The 16,056-nt window shown below is 43.2% G+C and overlaps 1 pseudogene across 1 annotated transcript; it reads left to right on the plus strand.

Moving 5' to 3' along the window:
- The first annotated feature begins 444 nt into the window (after window positions 1–444).
- LOC309560443 lies at window positions 445–1,390 on the plus strand (annotated as a pseudogene). Its single transcript has one exon. The product of its transcript is annotated as an uncharacterized misc_RNA (transcript).
- Window positions 1,391–16,056: the final 14,666 nt, after the last annotated feature.

The raw sequence follows: 16,056 nt of genomic DNA on the forward strand, positions 1-16,056 counted from the left end.
TCTCAACGAGTGACGCCCTCTTGCCCTGTCCCTGTCACAGATGTGTACAAATTTCCCCCTTGGTGCGTGACTTTAGCAGACTAAACATTTCCCCCCTTCTTCAGGTTTAGAGATCGTAAATAAAACATGGAGCTCTCTGTACCTGTTGGTTGCCGGTAGGGTTAATTTGATCAAAATGATACTTATGCCACAATTATTGTACCTGCTTCATAACTCCCCTATGGTGATCCCCTTAAAGACTTTTAGACTGATTAATTATATTTTTCACTTACTGATTTGGAAATCTGGGATGCCCAGGATTAAACTAGAGCACTTGCAAAGGCCCAAGGATGAGGGGGGTCTGGCTGTGCCCAACCCCTGGCTATATTATTTAGCTGGGCGCAGGGGCGGCGGATGATAGGGGGGGAGGTAGACGCTCTGTCTTACAACCCGTCCCGGGGAATAATGAGATACATAACCCGTGAGGGGCCCTTATTCACAACTTTAGAGGCACAAGCTTTCGGTAAACCTCATAAGGCCTTCCCCACCTACAATCTCATTCAGAAAGTTTGGAACAAAACTAAGTATTTGCAGGGGGCAGAGGGATACACTGAGCATAGCCCCATATGGCTTAACGATACTTATTTGGAAAATCGCTAAACTGCAGTCTGGGGCTCGCTGGAAGAAGTTTGGTGTGACGCACTTTAAACACATTTCTCGTAATGGGATCCTATTGACGTTTTCTGAACTACAGGCTACATATCATAGTCCTTCGTCTATGTACTTTTTATACCTACAGCTTAGACATGCGGTCAGAGCCCAGAGTGCATCATCTGAACACCTGGGTGTTGTCCCAGGTCCCTATATTTGACATGGTTGGGACCACCGACGTGTCCAGGGGGTTCATTTCCCAGTCTTACTCCCACTTGCTACGTTTGCATTTGAAGCAGCACTCGTTGGGGATGTTGGCAAAGTGGGAGAGGGATCTGGGCCCAATGGACACTGAGCAGTGGGAGGAGGCCTTCAGACGGTAGCGATATGCTCCCTGAATGTTGCCCAGAGACTGACACAGTTGTACATAACACTTAGAGTTTACTATACCCCTCATCAACTGCACTACATGGGACTTCCGGTGGACCCAACTTGCGTGCGGTGCCGGAGAGACCATGGCGACCTTATCCACCTGCTTTGGAGATGCCCGAAGCCGCATCCCTACTGGATGGGTGTGGTGCAGCTTCTTAATAATGTGTTTCAGGTATCCTTGAAGGTTGCTTCGTTGGAATGTTTGCTTGGTATACTGGGTGAATATGATTGGGATAAATATGGCAAGGAAGCGATTCATAGAGCTTTATTTCAAGCTAGGAGATTGATCATGGTACATTGGAAATCTGAGAACCCCCCCCGACTTTGACAAACTGAATTGCGGCAAGGAGTGGTGTTCTGAGAATGGAAAGGGTTATTTACCAACACAGGGGAACTATGTCCAAATCTGAGAAATTGTGCGCTCCATGGCTGGATACCCCGGGGCTCGCCCCGGTAGATCTGGTGATGGGTAGGTTATTGGGTTAAACCTATTGGTTTGGATGGGTGGAACTCTGCAGGACTGTGTTGTTCTACATATGTTGCTGAGCTGGGATGATGTGCTGTTGCCTATGTGTATCCGTGTTTGTTATGTTATTTAACCACATCCATACCGGCGCATAGTAATATGACGCCGGCAGGATGGCTTTACCGTTCCGGGCGGCCGTCATATGACGTCCGCCCGCTCTAGCTGCTACTGCGCGCCCCCGGGGGCGCGCAGCGCGGCTATCGGGGGTGAGGTTTGTCCCTCGGACATAGCCCATCCCTGATCAAGGTAAACAGCCAATAGAAATTGGCTGTTTACCATGTGATCGGCTGTGTCAGTCACAGCCGATCACATGAGCGGCTCCTGCACGAGCCGCTCGTTCTCTCTGCAATGCGCGCCCCCGGGGGCGCGCAGAGCAGCGATCGGGGACGAGGCTCGTCCCTCAGACAGAGTCGATCCCCGATCTAGGTAAAGAGCCAATGAAATTGGCTCTTTACCACGTGACCGGCTGTGTCCAATCACAGCCGGTCACAAATGTCAACAGAGAACACGGTAACTAGCTGTCACCGTGTTCTCCTCCTCACACACTGATCCTGTGTGAGGAAGAGAGTGTGGTAACAGCTAGTTACCAAATACAGTGCATCCCAAACACACTGATTGCCCCCCCCCAATAAAGAGTACCTGTCACTAGCCCATCAAAGTACCCGAGTACCTGTCACCAGCCCATCAGGTACTCTGATGACAGGTACTCGGATACTCTGATGGGCTGGTGACAGGTACTTGGGTACTCTGATGACAGGTACTCGGGTACTCTGATGACAGGTATTCGGGTACTCTGATGACAGGTACTCTGATGACAGGTACTCGGGTACTCTGATGACAGGTATTCGGGTACTCTGATGACGGGTACTTGGGTACTCTGATGACAGATACTCGGGTACTCTGATGACAGGTACGCAGGTACTCTGATGACAGGTACTCGGATACTCTGATGACAGGTACTCGGGTACTCTGATGACAGGTACTCGGGTACTCTGATGACAGGTACTCGGGTACTCTGATGACAGGTACTCGGGTACTCTGATGAAAGGTACTCGGGTACTCTGATGAAAGGTACTCGGGTACTCTGATGAAAGGTACTCGGGTACTCTGATGAAAGGTACTCGGGTACTCTGATGAAAGGTACTCGGGTACTCTGATGACGGGTACTCTGATGACGGATACTCGGGTACTCTGATGACAGGTACTCGGATACTTTGATTACCTGTCAACGGAGTACCCATCATCAGAGTACCTGAGTACCTGTCACCTACCCATCAGAGTACCCGAGTACCTTCCACCTGCTCATCAGAGTACCTGACGCCTGAAGTACCTGAGTACTTGCCGCCTGCTTATCAGTACCCATCACTACTCATCAGTACCTATCACGTATCAGTACTGATCATCAGTACCCATCAGTACAGTATCACCTATCAGTATCAGTACTACTCATCAGTACCTATCACCTGCCTGTCACCTGCCCATCAGAGTACCCGAGTACCTGTCACCTGCCTATCGGAGTACCCGAGTACCTGCCACCTGCTCATCAGTACCAGAGTACCTGTCACCTGCCCAACAAAGTACCCGAGTACCTGTCACCCTTCATACAGCCACCATGTCCAAGTCCAAAAAGGTTTATATACGTCCTCCGTTTAAACCTAAATACCGGTGTTATGGCAGCAGATAGCTGCAATAACCCTGGTATTTTTTTAAACGGTGGACGGTTGGCTTTCCGATAAGGGTGGTCCCAGCGGCGGATTCGCCGTGGGTTCACCCTTCCGGGATGGCGGAAGAGGTGCCCCCCCCCCCCTCCCGCCGCGTCCGGTCCTTTTCCCCGCTTACCGGACCCGCCGGAAGCGGGGAAAACGATCCGGTCCCGGATCCTCACAGACAGGATGTCGAGTGAGGGCAAGCTTGCCCTCACTTGACTCTATGGTCTTGGAGGACCGGAGCTACGGAAAATGTTGTTGCCTAGCAACCGGTTTAAATGTCCTTTTTTTTTTTTTTTTTTTTCATTTTATATAATAATTTTTTTTTTTTTTTCTATCTTTTAGTGTACTTGTGAGATCTGAGGACTTTTTGACCCCAGATCTCACAAAAAGAGGTCCTGTCATGCCTTTTTCTATTACTAGTAATGTTTACATTTCTTGTAATAGAAATAAAAATGATCAATTTTTTTTTTTTTTTTGTTAAACGGTGTAAAAATAAAAAATAATAAATAAAATAAATAGTAAAAAAAAAAAAAAAAAATTAAAGTCCCCGTTAGCTCGCGCGCAGAAGCGACGCATATGGAAACCCCGCCCACATATGTAAACGGTGTTCAAACCACACATGTGAGGTATCGCCGCGATCGTTAGAGCAAGGGGAATAATTTGAGCCCTAGACCTCCTCTGTGACTCAAAGATGGCAACCTGTAGAAATTTTTAAATTGTCGCCTATGGGGATTTTTAAGTACCAAAGTTTGTCGCCATTCCGTGAGCGTGCGCAATTTTGAAACATGACATGTTGGGTATCTATTTACTCGGCGTAACATTATCTTTCACATTATGGAAAAAAATCGGGCTAACTTTACTGGTTTCTTATTTTTTAATTAAAAAAAGTGAATTTTTTCCAAAAAAATTGCGTTTGGAAGACCGCTGCGCAAATACGGTGTGATAAAAAATATTGCAATAATCTCCACTTTAATCTCTAGGGTCTCTGCTAAAAAAAAAATATATAATGTTTGGGGGTTCTAAGCAGTTTTCTAGCAAAACAACTGATTTTAGCTTGTAAACACCAAATGTCAAAAATAGGCCTAGGCAAGTGGCTAAGATGCATGATGATGCGCCTTGGATGTTAGGCCCCTCTATATGGCTAGGCTGTGAAAAAGTCTCACACATGTGGTATTGCCATACTCAGGAGGAGTGGCAGAATGTATTTTGGGGTGTCATTTTTGCTGTGTACATGCTATGTGTTAGGAATATCCTATAAATTGACAACTTTGTGTAAAAAAAAAAAAAGTTTTTATTTTTTTCCCACATTTTCCAAAAACTTGTGGAAAAAAATGACATGTTCAAAGGACCCATAATGCCTCATAGAATATACGTTGGAGTGTTTGCTTTCCAAAATGGGGTCATTTTGTGGACTTTTCCATTGTATTGGTGCTCTAGGGCCTTGAAAAGTGTGATAGGTAGTAAGAAAGTTTTATGTGTATTTATGCTCCTAAAACGCCTTATGGTGCTACTTGGACGTGGAGTCTCTTTTTGTGGCCAGGCTGTGTAAAAGGCTCACACATGTGGTATCACCATACTCAGAAGGAGTAACAGAATGAATTTCGGGGTGTCATTTTTGCTGTGTACATGCTATGTGTTAGAAATAGCTTATAAATTGACAACGTTTTGGGAAAAAAAAGAAAAAAATTTTTTTTTCTTAATTTTCCCAAGAATTGTGGGAAAAAATTATAACTTCAAAAAACTCACCATGCCTCTTACTAAATACCTTGGACTGTCTACTTTACAAAAATGGGTCATTTGGGGGGTATTTGTACTGTCCTGACATTTCAGGGCCTCAAGAAAGGAGATAGGCAGCCCAGTACATCTGGTGTGATCAATTTTCAGTAATTGGTACCATCGCTTCTAGACTCAATAACTTTCACACAGACTAAATAATATACACTAATTTGGGTTCATTTTACCAGAGATATGTAGCAGTATAAATTTTGGCCCAAATGTATGAAGAAAAATTAATTTTTTGCAAAATTATATAATAGAAACTAAAAAAAAGTGTTTTTTTTTCAAAATTTTTGCTCTTTTTTTGCTTATATCACGAAGAAAAAAAAACCCAGTTGTGATCAAATACCACCAAAAGAAAGCTCTATTTGTGTGAACAAAATGATAAAAATTTTGTTTGGTTACAGTGTAGCATGACTGAGCAATTGTCATTCAAAGTGTGAGAGTGCTGAAAGCTGAAAATTGGTCTGGGAAGGAAGGGTGTCTAACTGCTCTGTATGGAAGTGGTTAACACTGGTACTGGATTGTTGTTAAATGTTCATGTTATTATTCCTGATTCAATAAAGTTCTTGTTTGGATATAAAAAAAAAAGATAAAAAAACCTTCTGACTTAACAACTCCTTTAATCCTAGCTTAGTACACAGAAACCACTTAATAATTTTCTAATTTAATATCCTGAAAGTAGGCAGTGCATATAATATGCACAAAAAAAAAAAAGAATTACAAAAAATTACAACAAAACTTTTACCAAAGTTTATCCTGTCACAGGAGCATGTCAGAAATGTCCACAATTCACCCATTGGACTAGCTCTGTGTGAAGCACACCACCATGCCTCATGCTCCGCAATTTATGGATTCTGGATCTGGGCCCTTGGCCAATCAACCCTGAGGGGGGGGATCCCATCCCATCCCACAGGACAGTTTTGTGTTCTGAAGGGACCAAAGTTAAAGTGGAAGTTTAGCCAAAATCTGCCAAACGCTAAACCTACTTGCAGCCTCTCCTCTGTCCACCACATACTAAGCCTATTCTATGTAGCCCTGTAAAGAAAAAAAAGTGTATAAACGGGACTTTTAAGGTGCTAGAAAGGACAATCTCACAACTGTATAGGGTTCAGTAAAAACATCAGTTTTGTGTGCCCCTCCTATGGCCTCTAATATCTCATTGGTCTAGCTCTCTTCCTTCGGGACCCCGATTGATGGAGCACCTTTTCTTCTGTGAGCACTCTGTATCAGCAATTTGCGGCTTCCATAAGATTCCTGAGGAAACCTTTACACTGAAACATGTAGAGCGAAAGAATGCTGCACTGCTGTTCAAAACCGCATAACTTTAGTGGTGGTTTTAATAATGACATTTTAATTTTTTCTATATGTAATAAAACATATGTTTTTCCTGAACCCTATACAGTTGTGAAATAGTAGTTTGTGTACACATTTTGAGTTCATATTACTTGGGATGTGGTGCCTCTTGGCCCTCCAATGCGCGCCTATTGAAAAAAATCTATACAGTAACTTGACCGGTTCTGCAGCCACTCTGGTCCAATCAGCGACGGCTTACCTGTGTGTGGGAGTGTGCAGGAGAGGCCGCAGAATGAGTGGGAGAGCCTGGGAACCATGATTGAGGAGGATGGGGGGGGGGCTCTGTGAAAGTGATTGGCGGTTATACAGCCACTTAAACACTTTCACTTTCAAGCCAGGAGCCGGGTGAACAAAACGGGCACAGGCTGATGGCTGCTACTGCACTCATCAGCTTGTGCTTAGGGGTTCATTAAAGAGCTGAACTAGTTGAGTCAGATTTCCCAGCAAGTGGCTGAGGATTCGTATTTCTCTGCCCCCCTAGCCTGGAACCCAAAGGTGGCTTCCTAAGCAGGTTTATGCTGGCACCAACCCTGCCCTTGTGCACCACTATCTTTTCCCCTGTCCATCACTATCCTCTCCCCTGTCCAACATTATCCTCCCCCTGCATTGATCATTGCCCTCTCCTCTGTCCACCACTATCCTCACCATTGTCCACCATTACCTTTTTCCCTGTCCACTACTATCTTCCCCCCTGTCCACCATTCCTCTGCCCACCATTACCCTCTCACCTGTTCACCACCATCCTTTCTCCTTTCCACCGTTATTCTCTCCCATGTTCGACATTACCATCTCCCTGTCCACTACTATCCTTTTCCCTGTCCACCATTACCCTCTCCCTGTCCACCATTCCCCTGTCACCTGTCTACTACTATCTTCTCCCATGTCCACCATTACCCTCTCCCCTGTCCACCATTACCCTCTCCCCTGTCCACCATTACCCTCTCCCCTGTCCACCATTACCCTCTCCCCTGTCCACCACTATCCTTTCTCCTGTCTACCACTTTCCTTGCCCCTGTCCATCATTACCCTCTCCCTGTTCACCATTACCCTGTCACCTGTTCACTACTATCCTATCCCGTGTCCACCATTACCGTCTCCCCTGTCCACCATTCCCCTCCCCACCATTACCCTCTCACCTGTCCACCACTATTCTTTCCCCTGCCCACCATTACCCTCCCACCTGTTCACCATTATTCTCTCCCATGTTCACCATTATTCTCTCCCATGTTCACCATTACTCTGCTGCCTGTCCACCACCAACCTCTGCTCTGTCTATCATTATCTTCTCCTCTACCACTTTCTTGAAGTTCAGCATATTCTTCTGTCCCAATATCCTTATACTTTCCCTCTTCCAGTATTTCTTTGTTTTGTACAAAAACGCATGGCATAGTTTTGTGGAATAAAGATGTGAGCTTCTATACAATAAAAACTGGTGTATAGAAAACACCAAGTAATTGTTATGCACAAACTATCATTATGTAGCTGGCATTATCAATTCTTGGAAGCTGGTATTCAATGCAAGCTCCAGCTTTCTAGCTTAATATCCACAAATTATCGTTTTAACACTACCATGTGACAAAAACATTTCCTGTTTTTAGAAGTAGAAAAAAACGGAAATGCTCTAATGGTTAGAATCGAATGGCTAGTAAAATAAATATATACAATATATTGAGCTACAAAATGAACAGCCATGCCAATGTATTAAAAACAAAGGAAAATAGGCGCACTAACTAAATGGGAATAAAAGGACTGCTGCAACAAAATAAACCCTGAACACTTGGTGCAAGAAAATGTGTATAAGAAATAATTGTGCTGTCAAAAAGCATTTGAGATCTCTATTGACCGTAGTTTGTCGCCATCCCACTGGGGGCGCAATTTTTGAAACCGTAACATGCTGGGTATCTATTTACTCGGCGTGACATCATCTTTCACAATATACAAAAAAAATGGGCTAACTTTACTGTTAAGTATTTTTTAAATGCAGTGAAATGTGATTTTTCTAATTTTTTCCAAAAAAATGGCGTTTTAAAGACCGCTGCGCAAATACCGCGTGACAAAAAATTTTGCAATGACCGACATTTTATTCTCCAGAGTCTTTGCTAAAAAAAAAAAAATATATATATATATATATATATATATAATGTTTGGTGGTTCTAAGTAGTTTTATAGGAAAAAATACTGGTTTTAACTTGTAAACAAAAAGTGTCCGAAATAGGGCTAGGGCTTAAGTGGTTAAGAAAAAAATCCTGCCCAAAATATACTGACCCAGACCTTGACCCAAACTAACCCTTGCACTGAGCAAGATCCAATCTTGATCCAGCTAATTTTTTATTTTCTGTTTTTCTTTTGTTTTTTTTTCTCCCTGCATGGAGAGAGAGATACAATGTACTGTATCCCCCCTCCATTCACAGAGAAATAAAACACTGGGTCAGGCTGCACAGTGACTGATCATTGTGATAGCCAATCAGAGGCTATCACAGCATTCAGGTGACCCGAAACTGGGAGTTGCAGGTCCCAATTGTTTGTACGGGAACCGGGGCTTCCGGGGAGAGCCCAGTCTCTGTGCTAGGAGCTCGCTGTGCGAAGGGCTCCCAGCACAAAGACAGATATACATACATACAGCCCCACAGAAAAAATCTCAGTTCAGTGAGGCTGCATATACAGAGTGTCTACTGTCAGTGGGAGGGGGTTAAAGATGAGTATTAACTATTTGACCTTCAGATGATTTACCCCCCTTCATGACCAGGCCATTTTTTGCGATACGGCATTGTGTTACTTTAACTGATAATTACGCAGTTGTGCAACGCTGAACCCAAATAAGATTGATGTCCTTTTTCCCCATAAATAGAGCTTTATCTTGGTGGTTTTGATCACCTCTACGTTTTTTGCTCTATAAACAATAAGAATGACAATTTTGAAAAAACAAAAAACTTTCTGCTATAAAAACCAATCCAATAAAAAAAAAAATTACATTTCTTCATCAATTTAGGCTAATTCTGCTACATATTTTTGGTAAAAAAATAAATACAAATAATTGTATATTGGTTGGTTTGCGCAAAAGTTATAGCGTCTACAAACTATGGAATATTTGTATTTCTTTATTTATTTATTTTTAGTAATGTTAGCGATATTGCGGCTCACATTCTGACATTAATAAACTCTTACAGGGTGTGTCTATGCACCAGGAAACCTGGGGACCACACCTAAGAATGTTTAGGACTTTATTAACCACTTTAGGACCAGAGGATTTTCCTGCTTTACGTCCAGGCCACTTTTTGCAACTTTGCACTGTGCGAATTTAACTGACAATTGCGCGGTCATGCAACGCCGTACCCAAACAAAATTTACGTCCTTTTTTTTCCCACAAACAGAGCTTTCTTTTGGTGGTATTTGATCACCTCTGTGCTTTTCATTTTTTGCGATATTAATAAAAAAAGAGCGACAATTTTGATAAAATAACAATATTTTTCTAATTTGACAGTTAAAAAAATATCCAATATATTCAATTTTTGTCATATATTTAGGCCAAAATGTATTTAGCTACATGTCTTTGACAAAAAAATTCTCAATGAGCGTATTTTTAACCGCTTTAAGACCGGGAGATTTTACCCCATTCCAGACCAGGCCATATTTTGCGATTCAGCACTGCATTATTTTAACGGACAATTGCGCGGTCGGGCGCTGTTGTAACCAAATTAAATTAATGTCCTTTTTTTTCCCCCACAAATAGAGCTTTATTTTGGTGGTATTTGATCACCTGTACGATTTTTACTTTTTGCGCTATTAACAAAAAAAAAGCGACAATTTTGAAAAAATAACAATATTGTTCACATTTTTTTATATGAAATTCCCCCCAAAAAATGTAAAAATCTAAATTTTTTAACATTTTAGGCCAATTTGTTTTCTGCTACATATGTTTGGTAAAAAAAAAAATCGCAATGCGCATATTTTGATTGGTTTGCGCAAAAGTTATCGCAGCTACTAACTACGGGAAATTTATGTCATTTTTATGGTTTTTTTTTTTAACTAGTAATAGCGGCGATCTGGCAGGGATCTGAGATTTTTTTGCTGGACTGCGACATTGCGGCGGACAGATCGGACCCCTAACTGACATTTTTGACACTTTTGGGGGTACCAATGACATTACTACAGTAATCAGTGCTATACATATGCACTGTTACTGTAATAATGACACTGGCAGGGAAGGGGTTAACTTTATTGATGATCAAGGGGTTAATGTATGCCTGGTGCTTACTGACGTGTGTGGGGGGAGGGGACTGTGTGACACAGGGACAGATCGCAGGTTCAGCTATGCTGAATCCTGTAATCTGTCCCTGCCTGTCACATAGGAGATCCGCCTGCTTTGTTTACACAAGTGAGTGGATCTCCTCACTCGATCCCCGACGATCGGGGAAGAGCAGCGGTGATCACCGCCTCTCATCCCCTGCCTGACTCCCGCTGTGTCTGAATACAGCGGGAGCGAGCTTCCGGCGGCACACGCGCGCCGCCCACAAGGGGAGGTCTACGTTGCTGGATGATAACGAGCCACTTTGCCGCAGTACGCTCCATGTGAGTGGTCGGCAAGTGGTTAAAGTAGATTTGTTTTTTACTTCTAGGAAGGGGTGAATTGAGAGATACCTCTCTTACTCAATTTGTTATTGAACTCTATCTCCCCCTAGTGGCTCTGCCTATACTGCAGTAAACAACTAAAGGAAGTACAAAAAGGAAGCATAGGGGTTCTAATCAACTGATAGAAATCACCCTACTCTATGCTCCTAAATTCAATCTATTACTTTTGTAGTGATGTGATAATTTATTTGCCCATCTTGCAGTGTTTCTTTGCCCTTTTTCAATATGGCTGCTATGCTCTTTCTCCTCTGCAAGAACGATTAGGTCATCAAAAAGAGCGGAGCAAGGATGTCTGGGTAAGAAAGGAGAGCACATGGAGACACAGTGAATTCCTGCTAAGAGAACAGACTGTAAGTGCTGAAATATTCCCTCACTGAGACACACAAAGAGACTGCTAATGATTTCATGTTCCTAATGAGGAAAATATCCTATGTTGTATGGTTCTGGTTCACTGAATGTTATTTCTTCAATACATGGACATTTAAACACTATGCTGTGTGGATTACTGTCTATATGGATGATATATTTCTTAATTGGATTTCACTTGCTAATCACAAGCCCTGATTGAGTGGAGGCACTGGCGCTTGTTACAAATCCTGTCCTGATCTCACAGGCTATATAGACTCTGCTCCTAAATACTACACAGGTGGCGTCATCATACCCCAGTAGCCACAAAATAGCGCTACACTTCCATTCTTCCTGGATTGAAAAAGTGTCCTGACTGCAATAAAAGATGGACTTCTGACCACTGATAACTAAGAGATATGAGAACAACTTGGAAATAAAACCCCTCCCACCAACCAACATACCATATCTAAACGTGACAGTGCACCCAAACTCACCAAGAAAAATACCCCACATGTTTTACTCTAAAAAAGCGCTTTGTCTGGGTTGTATAAAATAAACGCTCAAAATGAAAAGTGCTGGAACCTCCACATGTCAAATGGTGACTTAGCTTGTCTACGGCTTCTATTTATAGATACTTCTCAGCATCGCCATCTAGTGGATTTTAAATAGAAAATAGAAAAGAAATCCCTCACTCTCACCATTTTTAGTCTAAAAGCCTGTATACACGATAAGAAAATAAAATTTCGTTCAATGAACGATCTGCCGATTTTCGGATCGTTAGTATAGTGCTTTGGACAGCCGATTAGGAATTTCCGTAATCCAAAAACTGGATGTGCAAGCTATAAAATTTTTATCGTACGTGAACACAACGTCTGATTTCCCCCCCTAAGCATAAATCCCCCCCTCCTCCCACTACAAATCCGCCTTCTGAGCACCAATCCTTGTACAACCCCCCCACTCAAATTCTCTCATTTACCATATCCCCCAGGACAAATCCAACCCCCCGAAAAAAATAACCTCATCCTAGTACCAATCCATACCTCCCAACCTTTTGAGATGGGAACGAGGGGCACCTATTAGCAAAGGTATGTAGGCATAGGACACACCTCCTGTCACATCCCCTTAAAGGAGAATTATATTAAAAGAAATTTTAAAACTCATAGGTGCTTTTTTACCATTACTATTCCTTTATATTGGCTTTTGAAATTTACAAATGCAGCAATTTAGAAATTTGATGAAAGATTTACCACTGGGAAACACTTTTTGAAAGATAAAAAGTGCATTTTACTGTATATACAACTATACAGATCAGACCAAAATGAGGGACAAATAAGGAGGATAGAGGGACTTTGTTCAAAATCGGGGACATTCCCTCAAAATTAGGGACAGTTGGGAGCTATGCAAATCCTCTACCCCTTTCCTACCACTCCAAATCCCCCCTCCCAGCACAAATTCTCCCAAATACTCCATTCTAGCACAAATCCCCCCCCCCCCTCACCCCAAATTTCCCCTCCTAGCACAAATCCCTTTAGTCATCCCTGCTACAACAAATCCACCCCACCCCTCCCAATAAAAAATAAAATAAAAAATCCTTTCCTAGCACAAATCCCTTCCCCCTACCTTATTACCTTTTCTAGTGCAATCCCCCTCCAAGAAAAAATCCCCTTCCCCCATCCCTCCTTCCAACACAAATTTCCTCAAATCACCACTCCTAGCACACCTCCCCAAATTTCCCCTCCTATAACCATTTTTATCCCCTTTTGCCCCCCAAATTTTCCCTCCCAACACAAATCCCCCCCCCCCACCTCACATGATACCGAAGTGCCCAGGGCAGCCGTCCCTCCTGCCCACCCCTTGTCCTGGCCCTGCCTGGTATCCGCCTGTTCACTTTTTACAGCTTGGCCCGGTAGTCACCATTTTACTTCCATGGTGGAACACGTCTCGGTCCCATAGGAGTGTGAGATTTTGTTCAAATATTAGGGCAGACCCCTGGGATCAGTGACAGCTGGGGGGATGTGTGCTGTGTATTTTCTGTGTTGCACAGTGTCTGTGTGCTATGCTGTGTATGTTCTGTGCTGCATTTATTGTGTATTTGTTTTACATTTTATGTGCTTTGTGTGTGCTCCTTGCTGTGTATGTTTTACAATTTGCTCTGTAAATGGGCCCACCCTGCTTCTTACTGGAAGAAGACCCCAGTGATATCATTACTTCATCTCTAAATAATACTAAGCATTAAAAAATATATATGTATGCAGTATAAATAAGTATGTAAGACAAACATTGCATGAACTAATAAAAACAATATTACTGTGACAAGAGGTTACTAAAAGGAGGATGAGAAATATATACACAGCTATGCCTAGAACAGGAAATGTCTGAACACAAGTTCTTATAATAACACAATTCACACACATTACAGACAACACATTTTTCAGAAGGTCAGCCAGGAGGAGCAGTAAAAACAGGCAGCTGAGCCACGGTTTTAATGCTCCTCCTCAGCCACCCACCTAAAGTCTAAACAACTGGAGGTGGCTGCTGACGTGCAGTGTCTAATATACTTTGTACCGTGGACACTGCAAATTTAATGTGACATGAGAGTTACCAGAGGCCATCACCTGTGTTGTGCAGCTGAACATTTTTACTGACTACGTTGCCCTTATTTAAGCTGGATTAACCACTTGCCTACAGGGTACTTTCACCCCCTTCCTGCCCAGGCCAATTTTTAGCTTTCAGGGCTGTCACACTTTGAATGACAATTATGCGGTCATACAACACTGTACCCATATGACTGTTTATCTTTTTTTTTTTTTCCACACAAATAGAGATTTCTTTTGGTGGTATTTAATCACAACGGGTGTTTTTATTTTTTGCTAAACAAATGAAAAAAGACCAAAGATTTTGGGGAAAAAAATGTTGTTTTTCTTAGTTTCTGTTATCCAATTTTGCAAACAGGTAATTTTTCTCCTTCACTGATGTGCGCTGATGAGGCTGCACTGATAGGCTGCATTGATGGGCACTGATAGATGGCACTGATAGGCTGCACTTATGGGCTTTGATAGACTGAACTGATGGGCACTGATAGGCTGCTCTGATGAGGCAGCAATGATGGGCACTGATAGGCTGCATTGATGGGCAGTGATGAGACTGCACTGATGGGCACTGATTGACTTTACTGATGAGGCTGCACTTATGGGCTTTGATAGGTTGAACTGATGGGCACTGCTAGGCTGCACTGATGGCACTGGTGAAGCAGCACTGATGGAGTGGCACTGGTGGGCACTAATGAGGAAGCACTGATAAGGCAGCACTTATATGTGGCACTAATGTGCACTGATAGGCAGCAGTGAATGTCACTAATAGATGGCACTGATGGGCAGCACTGAGGAGGAGGCACTGATTAGCAGCACTGATGGTTGCTGTTGGAGCTGCACTGATCATCAGGACACTGATGATCAGTGCCCTGATTATAAGTGCAGATATCCCCTTTGACACTAGCCCGTTTCCAGCTCTCTCCTCTCCTCTCCTCACATTATGACAGCATGAGGAAAGGAATGCCGATAACCAGCAACTGTGTTTACATCGTGATCAGCTGTGATTGAACACAGCTGATCACATGGTAAAGAGCCTCTGCGACTGGATGATGCCCTCCAAGAACCGGCTGACCGCGCTGTAGCCGTAATTTTGCTAAAACGTGGTCGGCAAGTGGCTAAAGTGGAACTTTGTGCTAAGAAGTGAAAATGGGTGTGCAGGCAGGATTTTTAATGCAGAAATCGACATACTTTGTCTTTTCTGCATTAAAGCCACTTACCTGCCTTTCCACCCCAGTACATGCTCAGCTCACTGCACAAATTTGGCAATGCCAGAGCTGACAGAATTCATGCTCATGTGTAGGAGTGATGTCATATCGCCCCAGCCAATGACCGTGGCCAGCGATCGAGGCCTGGAGCTGGCCATTAAAAGATGTCAGCGGCCTGGCGGGGAGTTCCAGGACAGTGCATTGCTGGATTGAATGAGGAGAGAAGCAATCCTGACCCTTGGCTAGCTGCTGTGTGGGACACAGATACAAGTCTATATCTCAGACACAATACCTTTTGGAACATTATTTATTTCACCCAAATCTGCAACCAATCGCAAAAAGCAGATAGAGAGAAACAGCTGTTGAGTTTGCTATTCAAATGCATGCAACTGGTTTAACCACTTCGCATCTCAAACCTGTTCATTCCCTATGGACCAGAGCAATGTTTACAATGTTTCTGCTATGAACCTGTTTATTCAGCAATACCTTTTAAGGCTCCATTCACACCTGAGCGTATCATTTTCAGGCGTTTTTTGGGCACACTGATGGGCACTTATAGGCTGCATTGATGGGCAGTGATGAGGCTGCACTGATGGGTACTGATAGACTGCCATGATGAGGCTGCACTGATGGGCTTTGATAGACTGAACTAATGGGCACTGATAGGCTGCACTGGTGAAGCAGCACTGATGGAGCAGCACTGGTGGGCACTGATGAGGCAGTACTCATATGTGGCACTGATGGGCACTGATAGGCAGCAGTGAAGGTCACTAATAGACGGCACTGATGGGCAGCACTGATGACTTTCATAGAAAGTGCTTGACACACTTTTTCGAAGAGAAGACTTCCAGGAC

The sequence above is a fragment of the Pelophylax lessonae genome (assembly GCF_965119305.1).
Source record: "Pelophylax lessonae genome assembly, chromosome: 7".
Classification (NCBI taxonomy): domain Eukaryota; kingdom Metazoa; phylum Chordata; class Amphibia; order Anura; family Ranidae; genus Pelophylax; species Pelophylax lessonae.